Genomic DNA, 14593 nt, shown 5'->3' with positions numbered 1-14593 from the left:
TGCACAGAGACTCAGACTCAGGTGCCCCCGACAGAAACAGACACACAGCCCACACACACCGCACAGCACACAGCACAGCACAGCACAGCACAGCACAGGACAGCACAGAACACCACACCACAGCACACCACACACACACACACACACACACACACACACACACACACACACACACACACGGAGGAGGCTGTGTTGGCGAGGAAGCTGGCCCCGGGGAGGGTGGTCGTCCTTGGGCATGGTTTGGGCGCCCAGGAGCTCCTCGGGGCCCGAGGACTTGCAGCCCAGTCTCCAGGAAACCCGCTCTGCCCCCATTCCTGCCCGGGACCCTCTGTGGCCCTGGGCGCGTACGGGCCATTCTCCTATGCTCTCGTCCTTGACTTGGGGGGCCGCTTTTGCTCGTCGGGCGCCGCGCGCCGCCGTCCCGCCGTGTCGATGAGCGAACGAGCCTCGCTCTTCGCTTCGCCGTTGCGGGAGACTGAGCACGGAGTCGGGTGTCAACGGGTGGTCCCGGGTGCCAACGGGTGAGGGCCCGGGCGATCGGCCAACTTGTACCATGCCCACACGGAGCGAGGACCCCCGGCCCGGGGGCAAAGGGACGGTGATCCGCCGGGAGGGGGGGAATGCCCGCCCGGGTGGAAGCGCAGCCCAGGGCTGCTGGGGAGAAGGTGGAGGCGTGCCCAGGCAGAAGATGGGGCCGGTTGCCCGGTGTGCCTGGGCACTCGGGGCGGCCCAGGGGAATGGCCAGTGACTCGGTGGATGAGGGCCCGAGGCGCGGGACCTCGGAAGGGCACGCCTGCCTGCCGGGCCGGGGTGCCGTCCCATACGCGCTCCCACCCCCACCCCCTCCCCCACCCCGCCCCCTACGCCCACCCTCTCCCCCACACCCCTCCCCCACCCCCGGCCCCACCCCCACCGCGCCCCAAGCCCGCCGCGGTCCTCGCCGCCCTCCCCCTTTACCTCCCTCCGAACCCGCCGCCTCCCCCCGACCCACCCGCCCCCGCCGCCCCCCAGCCCGCCCTTGTTCAAGTGGGCGTGGGCGTGGTGGCTTGCAGGTGGAAGGGCCGGCTGGCGGCCGTTTGCCCGTGCAGCCGGCACCCGCAGCGGGCCCGGGACCCGCGGGGCGGTGCGCGCGTGGCGAGGGGCCGGGGGCCAGGGGGTGTTTGGAGGAAGCCTTGCTGGGTAAGGCGGGGGGGGGGGCTGTGGCGGCAAAGGGAGGGGAAGGGAGGCCGAAGGGGCAAGAAAAGACCAAGAAAAAAAGCCTACAGCACCCGGTATTCCCAGGCGGTCTCCCATCCAAGTACTAACCAGGCCCGACCCTGCTTAGCTTCCGAGATCAGACGAGATCGGGCGCGTTCAGGGTGGTATGGCCGTAGACGTGAGCTGCTGCCACTAGGCGCCCTAAGAGCCTGCTCTGTGCCTCCCGACCCGCGCCCTGCCGCTCTTCGCTCCTCACTCCCCACCCGCCCCCCCTCCTGCCCTGGGCCTTGCACCTGCCTGCCCGCCTGCCTGCCTTCCAACCGGCCCAGGGGACGGGGGCGCCTGCAGCGCCCCCCTGTCGCGAAAGTCCAGGCACTCTCCCGCACGGGGACTCTCCAGTCCCGGCAGCCGCCGCCGCCACCGCCGCCTGGCTCCCGAGATGGCAAAGGGGAGCGTCGGGGCGCCGGGAGCGCGGCCCGCGCGGTGTTCTCCGCGCCCACCCACCCACCGTCCCCCACCCTCCGCCCGAGGGCAAGCGAGGGCCGCCACCAGGCCTTCCCGCCTCTCCATCCCGCCTTGCTCAAAGCCAGCGCCAGGCACCGGCGCCCGCCAGGGACCCTCCTCAGCAGCCCAACCCCATCGCCCTTCCTCCGCCACCCTTCCCTCGCCCACCCACCGACGCCAGGACCCGACTGAGAGACTCGAGAGCACGGCTGGCACAGACGAACGCACAGACACTCGGGGAAAGACAGAGACCCAGAGAGAGGGAGATGTAGATAGAGAGGAAGAGACACACAGGGGGAGACACAGACAGAGCATCCAACACACAGACCCGCTCGGACCGCACGACAGACGCACGCAGACCCTGACCTGGATGTGCACAGGGACTCAGACTCAGGTGCCCCCGACAGAAACAGACACACAGCCCACACACACCGCACAGCACACAGCACAGCACAGCACAGCACAGGACAGCACAGAACACCACACCACAGCACACCACACACACACACACACACACACAAACACACACACACACACGGAGGAGGCTGTGTTGGCGAGGAAGCTGGCCCCGGGGAGGGTGGTCGTCCTTGGGCGTGGTTTGGGCGCCCAGGAGCTCCTCGGGGCCCGAGGACTTGCAGCCCAGTCTCCAGGAAACCCGCTCTGCTCCCATTCCTGCCCGGGACCCTCTGTGGCCCTGGGCGCGTACGGGCCATTCTCCTATGCTCTCGTCCTTGACTTGGGGGGCCGCTTTTGCTCGTCGGGCGCCGCGCGCCGCCGTCCCGCCGTGTCGATGAGCGAGCGAGCCTCGCTCTTCGCTTCGCCGTTGCGGGGAGACTGAGCACGGACTCGGGTGTCAACGGGTGGTCCCGGGTGCCAACGGGTGAGGGCCCGGGCGGTCGGCCATCTTGTATCATGCCCACACGGAGCGGGGACCCCCGGCCCGGGGGCAAAGGGACGGTGATCCGCCGGGAGGGGGGGAATGCCCGCCCGGGTGGAAGCGCAGCCCAGGGCTGCTGGGGAGAAGGTGGAGGCGTGCCCAGGCAGAAGATGGGGCCGGTTGCCCGGTGTGCCTGGGCACTCGGGGCGGCCCAGGGGAATGGCCAGTGACTCGGTGGATGAGGGCCCGAGGCGCGGGACCTCGGAAGGGCACGCCTGCCTGCCGGGCAGGGGTGCCGTCCCATACGCGCTCCCACCCCCACCCCCACCCCGCCCCCTACGCCCACCCCCTCCCCCACACCCCTCCCCCACCCCCGGCCCCACCCCCACCGCGCCCCAAGCCCGCCGCGGTCCTCGCCGCCCTCCCCCTTTACCTCCCTCCGAACCGGCCGCCTCCCCCCGACCCACCCGCCCCCGCCGCCCCCCAGCCCGCCCTTGTTCAAGTGGGCGTGGGCGTGGTGGCTTGCAGGTGGAAGGGCCGGCTGGCGGCCGTTTGCCCGTGCAGCCGGCACCCGCAGCGGGCCCGGGACCCGCGGGGCGGTGCGCGCGTGGCGAGGGGCCGGGGGCCAGGGGGTGTTTGGAGGAAGCCTTGCTGGGTAAGGCGGGGGGGGGGGCTGTGGCGGCAAAGGGAGGGGAAGGGAGGCCGAAGGGGCAAGAAAAGACCAAGAAAAAAAGCCTACAGCACCCGGTATTCCCAGGCGGTCTCCCATCCAAGTACTAACCAGGCCCGACCCTGCTTAGCTTCCGAGATCAGACGAGATCGGGCGCGTTCAGGGTGGTATGGCCGTAGACGTGAGCTGCTGCCACTAGGCGCCCTAAGAGCCTGCTCTGTGCCTCCCGACCCGCGCCCTGCCGCTCTTCGCTCCTCACTCCCCACCCGCCCCCCCTCCTGCCCTGGGCCTTGCACCTGCCTGCCCGCCTGCCTGCCTTCCAACCGGCCCAGGGGACGGGGGCGCCTGCAGCGCCCCCCTGTCGCGAAAGTCCAGGCACTCTCCCGCACGGGGACTCTCCAGTCCCGGCAGCCGCCGCCGCCACCGCCGCCTGGCTCCCGAGATGGCAAAGGGGAGCGTCGGGGCGCCGGGAGCGCGGCCCGCGCGGTGTTCTCCGCGCCCACCCACCCACCGTCCCCCACCCTCCGCCCGAGGGCAAGCGAGGGCCGCCACCAGGCCTTCCCGCCTCTCCATCCCGCCTTGCTCAAAGCCAGCGCCAGGCACCGGCGCCCGCCAGGGACCCTCCTCAGCAGCCCAACCCCATCGCCCTTCCTCCGCCACCCTTCCCTCGCCCACCCACCGACGCCAGGACCCGACTGAGAGACTCGAGAGCACGGCTGGCACAGACGAACGCACAGACACTCGGGGAAAGACAGAGACCCAGAGAGAGGGAGATGTAGATAGAGAGGAAGAGACACACAGGGGGAGACACAGACAGAGCATCCAACACACAGACCCGCTCGGACCGCACGACAGACGCACGCAGACCCTGACCTGGATGTGCACAGGGACTCAGACTCAGGTGCCCCCGACAGAAACAGACACACAGCCCACACACACCGCACAGCACACAGCACAGCACAGCACAGCACAGCACAGGACAGCACAGAACACCACACCACAGCACACCACACACACACACACACACACAGACACACAGACACACACACACACACGGAGGAGGCTGTGTTGGCGAGGAAGCTGGCCCCGGGGAGGGTGGTCGTCCTTGGGCGTGGTTTGGGCGCCCAGGAGCTCCTCGGGGCCCGAGGACTTGCAGCCCAGTCTCCAGGAAACCCGCTCTGCTCCCATTCCTGCCCGGGACCCTCTGTGGCCCTGGGCGCGTACGGGCCATTCTCCTATGCTCTCGTCCTTGACTTGGGGGGCCGCTTTTGCTCGTCGGGCGCCGCGCGCCGCCGTCCCGCCGTGTCGATGAGCGAACGAGCCTCGCTCTTCGCTTCGCCGTTGCGGGGAGACTGAGCACGGACTCGGGTGTCAACGGGTGGTCCCGGGTGCCAACGGGTGAGGGCCCGGGCGGTCGGCCATCTTGTATCATGCCCACACGGAGCGGGGACCCCCGGCCCGGGGGCAAAGGGACGGTGATCCGCCGGGAGGGGGGGAATGCCCGCCCGGGTGGAAGCGCAGCCCAGGGCTGCTGGGGAGAAGGTGGAGGCGTGCCCAGGCAGAAGATGGGGCCGGTTGCCCGGTGTGCCTGGGCACTCGGGGCGGCCCAGGGGAATGGCCAGTGACTCGGTGGATGAGGGCCCGAGGCGCGGGACCTCGGAAGGGCACGCCTGCCTGCCGGGCCGGGGTGCCGTCCCATACGCGCTCCCACCCCCACCCCCACCCCCACCCCGCCCCCTACGCCCACCCCCTCCCCCACACCCCTCCCCCACCCCCGGCCCCACCCCCACCGCGCCCCCTACGCCCACCCCCTCCCCCACCCCCACCCCCACCCCCACCCCGCCCCCTACGCCCACCCTCTCCCCCACACCCCTCCCCCACACCCGGCCCCACCCCCACCGCGCCCCAAGCCCGCCGCGGTCCTCGCCGCCCTCCCCCTTTACCTCCCTCCGAACCCGCCGCCTCCCCCCGACCCACCCGCCCCCGCCGCCCCCCAGCCCGCCCTTGTTCAAGTGGGCGTGGGCGTGGTGGCTTGCAGGTGGAAGGGCCGGCTGGCGGCCGTTTGCCCGTGCAGCCGGCACCCGCAGCGGGCCCGGGACCCGCGGGGCGGTGCGCGCGTGGCGAGGGGCCGGGGGCCAGGGGGTGTTTGGAGGAAGCCTTGCTGGGTAAGGCGGGGGGGGGGGGGGGCTGTGGCGGCAAAGGGAGGGGAAGGGAGGCCGAAGGGGCAAGAAAAGACCAAGAAAAAAAGCCTACAGCACCCGGTATTCCCAGGCGGTCTCCCATCCAAGTACTAACCAGGCCCGACCCTGCTTAGCTTCCGAGATCAGACGAGATCGGGCGCGTTCAGGGTGGTATGGCCGTAGACGTGAGCTGCTGCCACTAGGCGCCCTAAGAGCCTGCTCTGTGCCTCCCGACCCGCGCCCTGCCGCTCTTCGCTCCTCACTCCCCACCCGCCCCCCCTCCTGCCCTGGGCCTTGCACCTGCCTGCCCGCCTGCCTGCCTTCCAACCGGCCCAGGGGACGGGGGCGCCTGCAGCGCCCCCCTGTCGCGAAAGTCCAGGCACTCTCCCGCACGGGGACTCTCCAGTCCCGGCAGCCGCCGCCGCCACCGCCGCCTGGCTCCCGAGATGGCAAAGGGGAGCGTCGGGGCGCCGGGAGCGCGGCCCGCGCGGTGTTCTCCGCGCCCACCCACCCACCGTCCCCCACCCTCCGCCCGAGGGCAAGCGAGGGCCGCCACCAGGCCTTCCCGCCTCTCCACCCCGCCTTGCTCAAAGCCAGCGCCAGCCACCGGCGCCCGCCAGGGACCCTCCTCAGCAGCCCAACCCCATCGCCCTTCCTCCGCCACCCTTCCCTCGCCCACCCACCGACGCCAGGACCCGACTGAGAGACTCGAGAGCACGGCTGGCACAGACGAACGCACAGACACTCGGGGAAAGACAGAGACCCAGAGAGAGGGAGATGTAGATAGAGAGGAAGAGACACACAGGGGGAGACACAGACAGAGCATCCAACACACAGACCCGCTCGGACCGCACGACAGACGCACGCAGACCCTGACCTGGATGTGCACAGGGACTCAGACTCAGGTGCCCCCGACAGAAACAGACACACAGCCCACACACACCGCACAGCACACAGCACAGCACAGCACAGCACAGGACAGCACAGAACACCACACCACAGCACACCACACACACACACACACACACACACACACACACACACACACACACACGGAGGAGGCTGTGTTGGCGAGGAAGCTGGCCCCGGGGAGGGTGGTCGTCCTTGGGCGTGGTTTGGGCGCCCAGGAGCTCCTCGGGGCCCGAGGACTTGCAGCCCAGTCTCCAGGAAACCCGCTCTGCTCCCATTCCTGCCCGGGACCCTCTGTGGCCCTGGGCGCGTACGGGCCATTCTCCTATGCTCTCGTCCTTGACTTGGGGGGCCGCTTTTGCTCGTCGGGCGCCGCGCGCCGCCGTCCCGCCGTGTCGATGAGCGAACGAGCCTCGCTCTTCGCTTCGCCGTTGCGGGGAGACTGAGCACGGACTCGGGTGTCAACGGGTGGTCCCGGGTGCCAACGGGTGAGGGCCCGGGCGGTCGGCCATCTTGTATCATGCCCACACGGAGCGGGGACCCCCGGCCCGGGGGCAAAGGGACGGTGATCCGCCGGGAGGGGGGGAATGCCCGCCCGGGTGGAAGCGCAGCCCAGGGCTGCTGGGGAGAAGGTGGAGGCGTGCCCAGGCAGAAGATGGGGCCGGTTGCCCGGTGTGCCTGGGCACTCGGGGCGGCCCAGGGGAATGGCCAGTGACTCGGTGGATGAGGGCCCGAGGCGCGGGACCTCGGAAGGGCACGCCTGCCTGCCGGGCCGGGGTGCCGTCCCATACGCGCTCCCACCCCCACCCCCACCCCCACCCCGCCCCCTACGCCCACCCCCTCCCCCACACCCCTCCCCCACCCCCGGCCCCACCCCCACCGCGCCCCCTACGCCCACCCCCTCCCCCACACCCCTCCCCCACCCCCACCCCCACCCCCACCCCGCCCCCTACGCCCACCCTCTCCCCCACACCCCTCCCCCACACCCGGCCCCACCCCCACCGCGCCCCAAGCCCGCCGCGGTCCTCGCCGCCCTCCCCCTTTACCTCCCTCCGAACCCGCCGCCTCCCCCCGACCCACCCGCCCCCGCCGCCCCCCAGCCCGCCCTTGTTCAAGTGGGCGTGGGCGTGGTGGCTTGCAGGTGGAAGGGCCGGCTGGCGGCCGTTTGCCCGTGCAGCCGGCACCCGCAGCGGGCCCGGGACCCGCGGGGCGGTGCGCGCGTGGCGAGGGGCCGGGGGCCAGGGGGTGTTTGGAGGAAGCCTTGCTGGGTAAGGCGGGGGGGGGGGGCTGTGGCGGCAAAGGGAGGGCAAGGGAGGCCGAAGGGGCAAGAAAAGACCAAGAAAAAAAGCCTACAGCACCCGGTATTCCCAGGCGGTCTCCCATCCAAGTACTAACCAGGCCCGACCCTGCTTAGCTTCCGAGATCAGACGAGATCGGGCGCGTTCAGGGTGGTATGGCCGTAGACGTGAGCTGCTGCCACTAGGCGCCCTAAGAGCCTGCTCTGTGCCTCCCGACCCGCGCCCTGCCGCTCTTCGCTCCTCACTCCCCACCCGCCCCCCCTCCTGCCCTGGGCCTTGCACCTGCCTGCCCGCCTGCCTGCCTTCCAACCGGCCCAGGGGACGGGGGCGCCTGCAGCGCCCCCCTGTCGCGAAAGTCCAGGCACTCTCCCGCACGGGGACTCTCCAGTCCCGGCAGCCGCCGCCGCCACCGCCGCCTGGCTCCCGAGATGGCAAAGGGGAGCGTCGGGGCGCCGGGAGCGCGGCCCGCGCGGTGTTCTCCGCGCCCACCCACCCACCGTCCCCCACCCTCCGCCCGAGGGCAAGCGAGGGCCGCCACCAGGCCTTCCCGCCTCTCCACCCCGCCTTGCTCAAAGCCAGCGCCAGCCACCGGCGCCCGCCAGGGACCCTCCTCAGCAGCCCAACCCCATCGCCCTTCCTCCGCCACCCTTCCCTCGCCCACCCACCGACGCCAGGACCCGACTGAGAGACTCGAGAGCACGGCTGGCACAGACGAACGCACAGACACTCGGGGAAAGACAGAGACCCAGAGAGAGGGAGATGTAGATAGAGAGGAAGAGACACACAGGGGGAGACACAGACAGAGCATCCAACACACAGACCCGCTCGGACCGCACGACAGACGCACGCAGACCCTGACCTGGATGTGCACAGGGACTCAGACTCAGGTGCCCCCGACAGAAACAGACACACAGCCCACACACACCGCACAGCACACAGCACAGCACAGCACAGCACAGCACAGGACAGCACAGAACACCACACCACAGCACACCACACACACACACACACACACACACACACACACACACACACACACACACGGAGGAGGCTGTGTTGGCGAGGAAGCTGGCCCCGGGGAGGGTGGTCGTCCTTGGGCGTGGTTTGGGCGCCCAGGAGCTCCTCGGGGCCCGAGGACTTGCAGCCCAGTCTCCAGGAAACCCGCTCTGCTCCCATTCCTGCCCGGGACCCTCTGTGGCCCTGGGCGCGTACGGGCCATTCTCCTATGCTCTCGTCCTTGACTTGGGGGGCCGCTTTTGCTCGTCGGGCGCCGCGCGCCGCCGTCCCGCCGTGTCGATGAGCGAACGAGCCTCGCTCTTCGCTTCGCCATTGCGGGGAGACTGAGCACGGACTCGGGTGTCAACGGGTGGTCCCGGGTGCCAACGGGTGAGGGCCCGGGCGGTCGGCCATCTTGTATCATGCCCACACGGAGCGGGGACCCCCGGCCCGGGGGCAAAGGGACGGTGATCCGCCGGGAGGGGGGGAATGCCCGCCCGGGTGGAAGCGCAGCCCAGGGCTGCTGGGGAGAAGGTGGAGGCGTGCCCAGGCAGAAGATGGGGCCGGTTGCCCGGTGTGCCTGGGCACTCGGGGCGGCCCAGGGGAATGGCAAGTGACTCGGTGGATGAGGGCCCGAGGCGCGGGACCTCGGAAGGGCACGCCTGCCTGCCGGGCCGGGGTGCCGTCCCATACGCGCTCCCACCCCCACCCCCACCCCCACCCCGCCCCCTACGCCCACCCCCTCCCCCACACCCCTCCCCCACCCCCGGCCCCACCCCCACCGCGCCCCAAGCCCGCCGCGGTCCTCGCCGCCCTCCCCCTTTACCTCCCTCCGAACCCGCCGCCTCCCCCAGACCCACCCGCCCCCGCCGCCCCCCAGCCCGCCCTTGTTCAAGTGGGCGTGGGCGTGGTGGCTTGCAGGTGGAAGGGCCGGCTGGCGGCCGTTTGCCCGTGCAGCCGGCACCCGCAGCGGGCCCGGGACCCGCGGGGCGGTGCGCGCGTGGCGAGGGGCCGGGGGCCAGGGGGTGTTTGGAGGAAGCCTTGCTGGGTAAGGCGGGGGGGGGGGGGCTGTGGCGGCAAAGGGAGGGCAAGGGAGGCCGAAGGGGCAAGAAAAGACCAAGAAAAAAAGCCTACAGCACCCGGTATTCCCAGGCGGTCTCCCATCCAAGTACTAACCAGGCCCGACCCTGCTTAGCTTCCGAGATCAGATGAGATCGGGCGCGTTCAGGGTGGTATGGCCGTAGACGTGAGCTGCTGCCACTAGGCGCCCTAAGAGCCTGCTCTGTGCCTCCCGACCCGCGCCCTGCCGCTCTTCGCTCCTCACTCCCCACCCGCCCCCCCTCCTGCCCTGGGCCTTGCACCTGCCTGCCCGCCTGCCTGCCTTCCAACCGGCCCAGGGGACGGGGGCGCCTGCAGCGCCCCCCTGTCGCGAAAGTCCAGGCACTCTCCCGCACGGGGACTCTCCAGTCCCGGCAGCCGCCGCCGCCACCGCCGCCTGGCTCCCGAGATGGCAAAGGGGAGCGTCGGGGCGCCGGGAGCGCGGCCCGCGCGGTGTTCTCCGCGCCCACCCACCCACCGTCCCCCACCCTCCGCCCGAGGGCAAGCGAGGGCCGCCACCAGGCCTTCCCGCCTCTCCACCCCGCCTTGCTCAAAGCCAGCGCCAGCCACCGGCGCCCGCCAGGGACCCTCCTCAGCAGCCCAACCCCATCGCCCTTCCTCCGCCACCCTTCCCTCGCCCACCCACCGACGCCAGGACCCGACTGAGAGACTCGAGAGCACGGCTGGCACAGACGAACGCACAGACACTCGGGGAAAGACAGAGACCCAGAGAGAGGGAGATGTAGATAGAGAGGAAGAGACACACAGGGGGAGACACAGACAGAGCATCCAACACACAGACCCGCTCGGACCGCACGACAGACGCACGCAGACCCTGACCTGGATGTGCACAGGGACTCAGACTCAGGTGCCCCCGACAGAAACAGACACACAGCCCACACACACCGCACAGCACACAGCACAGCACAGCACAGCACAGGACAGCACAGAACACCACACCACAGCACACCACACACACACACACACACACACACACACACACACACACACACACACGGAGGAGGCTGTGTTGGCGAGGAAGCTGGCCCCGGGGAGGGTGGTCGTCCTTGGGCGTGGTTTGGGCGCCCAGGAGCTCCTCGGGGCCCGAGGACTTGCAGCCCAGTCTCCAGGAAACCCGCTCTGCTCCCATTCCTGCCCGGGACCCTCTGTGGCCCTGGGCGCGTACGGGCCATTCTCCTATGCTCTCGTCCTTGACTTGGGGGGCCGCTTTTGCTCGTCGGGCGCCGCGCGCCGCCGTCCCGCCGTGTCGATGAGCGAACGAGCCTCGCTCTTCGCTTCGCCGTTGCGGGGAGACTGAGCACGGACTCGGGTGTCAACGGGTGGTCCCGGGTGCCAACGGGTGAGGGCCCGGGCGGTCGGCCATCTTGTATCATGCCCACACGGAGCGGGGACCCCCGGCCCGGGGGCAAAGGGACGGTGATCCGCCGGGAGGGGGGGAATGCCCGCCCGGGTGGAAGCGCAGCCCAGGGCTGCTGGGGAGAAGGTGGAGGCGTGCCCAGGCAGAAGATGGGGCCGGTTGCCCGGTGTGCCTGGGCACTCGGGGCGGCCCAGGGGAATGGCCAGTGACTCGGTGGATGAGGGCCCGAGGCGCGGGACCTCGGAAGGGCACGCCTGCCTGCCGGGCCGGGGTGCCGTCCCATACGCGCTCCCACCCCCACCCCCACCCCCACCCCGCCCCCTACGCCCACCCCCTCCCCCACACCCCTCCCCCACCCCCGGCCCCACCCCCACCGCGCCCCAAGCCCGCCGCGGTACTCGCCGCCCTCCCCCTTTACCTCCCTCCGAACCCGCCGCCTCCCCCCGACCCACCCGCCCCCGCCGCCCCCCAGCCCGCCCTTGTTCAAGTGGGCGTGGGCGTGGTGGCTTGCAGGTGGAAGGGCCGGCTGGCGGTCGTTTGCCCGTGCAGCCGGCACCCGCAGCGGGCCCGGGACCCGCGGGGCGGTGCGCGCGTGGCGAGGGGCCGGGGGCCAGGGGGTGTTTGGAGGAAGCCTTGCTGGGTAAGGCGGGGGGGGGGGGCTGTGGCGGCAAAGGGAGGGGAAGGGAGGCCGAAGGGGCAAGAAAAGACCAAGAAAAAAAGCCTACAGCACCCGGTATTCCCAGGCGGTCTCCCATCCAAGTACTAACCAGGCCCGACCCTGCTTAGCTTCCGAGATCAGACGAGATCGGGCGCGTTCAGGGTGGTATGGCCGTAGACGTGAGCTGCTGCCACTAGGCGCCCTAAGAGCCTGCTCTGTGCCTCCCGACCCGCGCCCTGCCGCTCTTCGCTCCTCACTCCCCACCCGCCCCCCCTCCTGCCCTGGGCCTTGCACCTGCCTGCCCGCCTGCCTGCCTTCCAACCGGCCCAGGGGACGGGGGCGCCTGCAGCGCCCCCCTGTCGCGAAAGTCCAGGCACTCTCACGCACGGGGACTCTCCAGTCCCGGCAGCCGCCGCCGCCACCACCGCCTGGCTCCCGAGATGGCAAAGGGGAGCGTCGGGGCGCCGGGAGCGCGGCCCGCGCGGTGTTCTCCGCGCCCACCCACCCACCGTCCCCCACCCTCCGCCCGAGGGCAAGCGAGGGCCGCCACCAGGCCTTCCCGCCTCTCCACCCCGCCTTGCTCAAAGCCAGCGCCAGCCACCGGCGCCCGCCAGGGACCCTCCTCAGCAGCCCAACCCCATCGCCCTTCCTCCGCCACCCTTCCCTCGCCCACCCACCGACGCCAGGACCCGACTGAGAGACTCGAGAGCACGGCTGGCACAGACGAACGCACAGACACTCGGGGAAAGACAGAGACCCAGAGAGAGGGAGATGTAGATAGAGAGGAAGAGACACACAGGGGGAGACACAGACAGAGCATCCAACACACAGACCCGCTCGGACCGCACGACAGACGCACGCAGACCCTGACCTGGATGTGCACAGGGACTCAGACTCAGGTGCCCCCGACAGAAACAGACACACAGCCCACACACACCGCACAGCACACAGCACAGCACAGCACAGCACAGCACAGGACAGCACAGAACACCACACCACAGCACACCACACACACACACACACACACACACACACACACACACACACACACACAAACACACACACACACACGGAGGAGGCTGTGTTGGCGAGGAAGCTGGCCCCGGGGAGGGTGGTCGTCCTTGGGCGTGGTTTGGGCGCCCAGGAGCTCCTCGGGGCCCGAGGACTTGCAGCCCAGTCTCCAGGAAACCCGCTCTGCTCCCATTCCTGCCCGGGACCCTCTGTGGCCCTGGGCGCGTACGGGCCATTCTCCTATGCTCTCGTCCTTGACTTGGGGGGCCGCTTTTGCTCGTCGGGCGCCGCGCGCCGCCGTCCCGCCGTGTCGATGAGCGAACGAGCCTCGCTCTTCGCTTCGCCGTTGCGGGGAGACTGAGCACGGACTCGGGTGTCAACGGGTGGTCCCGGGTGCCAACGGGTGAGGGCCCGGGCGGTCGGCCATCTTGTATCACGCCCACACGGAGCGGGGACCCCCGGCCCGGGGGCAAAGGGACGGTGATCCGCCGGGAGGGGGGGAATGCCCGCCCGGGTGGAAGCGCAGCCCAGGGCTGCTGGGGAGAAGGTGGAGGCGTGCCCAGGCAGAAGATGGGGCCGGTTGCCCGGTGTGCCTGGGCACTCGGGGCGGCCCAGGGGAATGGCCAGTGACTCGGTGGATGAGGGCCCGAGGCGCGGGACCTCGGAAGGGCACGCCTGCCTGCCGGGCCGGGGTGCCGTCCCATACGCGCTCCCACCCCCACCCCCACCCCCACCCCGCCCCCTACGCCCACCCCCTCCCCCACACCCCTCCCCCACCCCCGGCCCCACCCCCACCGCGCCCCCTACGCCCACCCCCTCCCCCACACCCCTCCCCCACCCCCACCCCCACCCCCACCCCGCCCCCTACGCCCACCCTCTCCCCCACACCCCTCCCCCACACCCGGCCCCACCCCCACCGCGCCCCAAGCCCGCCGCGGTCCTCGCCGCCCTCCCCCTTTACCTCCCTCCGAACCCGCCGCCTCCCCCCGACCCACCCGCCCCCGCCGCCCCCCAGCCCGCCCTTGTTCAAGTGGGCGTGGGCGTGGTGGCTTGCAGGTGGAAGGGCCGGCTGGCGGCCGTTTGCCCGTGCAGCCGGCACCCGCAGCGGGCCCGGGACCCGCGGGGCGGTGCGCGCGTGGCGAGGGGCCGGGGGCCAGGGGGTGTTTGGAGGAAGCCTTGCTGGGTAAGGCGGGGGGGGGGGGCTGTGGCGGCAAAGGGAGGGCAAGGGAGGCCGAAGGGGCAAGAAAAGACCAAGAAAAAAAGCCTACAGCACCCGGTATTCCCAGGCGGTCTCCCATCCAAGTACTAACCAGGCCCGACCCTGCTTAGCTTCCGAGATCAGACGAGATCGGGCGCGTTCAGGGTGGTATGGCCGTAGACGTGAGCTGCTGCCACTAGGCGCCCTAAGAGCCTGCTCTGTGCCTCCCGACCCGCGCCCTGCCGCTCTTCGCTCCTCACTCCCCACCCGCCCCCCCTCCTGCCCTGGGCCTTGCACCTGCCTGCCCGCCTGCCTGCCTTCCAACCGGCCCAGGGGACGGGGGCGCCTGCAGCGCCCCCCTGTCGCGAAAGTCCAGGCACTCTCCCGCACGGGGACTCTCCAGTCCCGGCAGCCGCCGCCGCCACCGCCGCCTGGCTCCCGAGATGGCAAAGGGGAGCGTCGGGGCGCCGGGAGCGCGGCCCGCGCGGTGTTCTCCGCGCCCACCCACCCACCGTCCCCCACCCTCCGCCCGAGGGCAAGCGAGGGCCGCCACCAGGCCTTCCCGCCTCTCCACCCCGCCTTGCTCAAAGCCAGCGCCAGCCACCGGCGCCCGCCAGGG

At 71.0% G+C, this 14593-nt stretch overlaps 7 non-coding genes across 7 annotated transcripts; all 7 read right to left on the bottom strand.

The window, feature by feature from the left end:
* Positions 1-1256: 1256 nt before the first annotated feature.
* On the bottom strand, positions 1257-1375 carry LOC148161378 (5S ribosomal RNA). The gene has a single exon (XR_015767571.1). It is a non-coding gene; the product is annotated as a 5S ribosomal RNA (ribosomal RNA).
* A 1935-nt stretch (positions 1376-3310) lies between these two features.
* Positions 3311-3429, bottom strand: LOC148161377 (5S ribosomal RNA). The gene has a single exon (XR_015767569.1). It is a non-coding gene; the product is annotated as a 5S ribosomal RNA (ribosomal RNA).
* Positions 3430-5494: 2065 nt separating this feature from the next.
* Positions 5495-5613, bottom strand: LOC148161376 (5S ribosomal RNA). Its single transcript, XR_015767568.1, has one exon. It is a non-coding gene; the product is annotated as a 5S ribosomal RNA (ribosomal RNA).
* Positions 5614-7683: 2070 nt separating this feature from the next.
* Positions 7684-7802, bottom strand: LOC148161375 (5S ribosomal RNA). Its single transcript, XR_015767567.1, has one exon. It is a non-coding gene; the product is annotated as a 5S ribosomal RNA (ribosomal RNA).
* A 1956-nt stretch (positions 7803-9758) lies between these two features.
* On the bottom strand, positions 9759-9877 carry LOC148161374 (5S ribosomal RNA). The gene has a single exon (XR_015767627.1). It is a non-coding gene; the product is annotated as a 5S ribosomal RNA (ribosomal RNA).
* Positions 9878-11825: 1948 nt separating this feature from the next.
* On the bottom strand, positions 11826-11944 carry LOC148161373 (5S ribosomal RNA). Its single transcript, XR_015767566.1, has one exon. It is a non-coding gene; the product is annotated as a 5S ribosomal RNA (ribosomal RNA).
* A 2093-nt stretch (positions 11945-14037) lies between these two features.
* On the bottom strand, positions 14038-14156 carry LOC148161372 (5S ribosomal RNA). The gene has a single exon (XR_015767565.1). It is a non-coding gene; the product is annotated as a 5S ribosomal RNA (ribosomal RNA).
* Positions 14157-14593: the final 437 nt, after the last annotated feature.

The sequence above is a fragment of the Eumetopias jubatus genome, unplaced genomic scaffold, assembly GCF_037043125.1.
Source record: "Eumetopias jubatus isolate StellerSeaLion01/CBP00866 unplaced genomic scaffold, mEumJub1_p1.0 scaffold_187, whole genome shotgun sequence".
Classification (NCBI taxonomy): Eukaryota; Metazoa; Chordata; class Mammalia; order Carnivora; family Otariidae; genus Eumetopias; species Eumetopias jubatus.
Note: the sequence above shows the minus strand (reverse complement) of the source record. Positions and strands in the feature narration are given on the sequence as shown.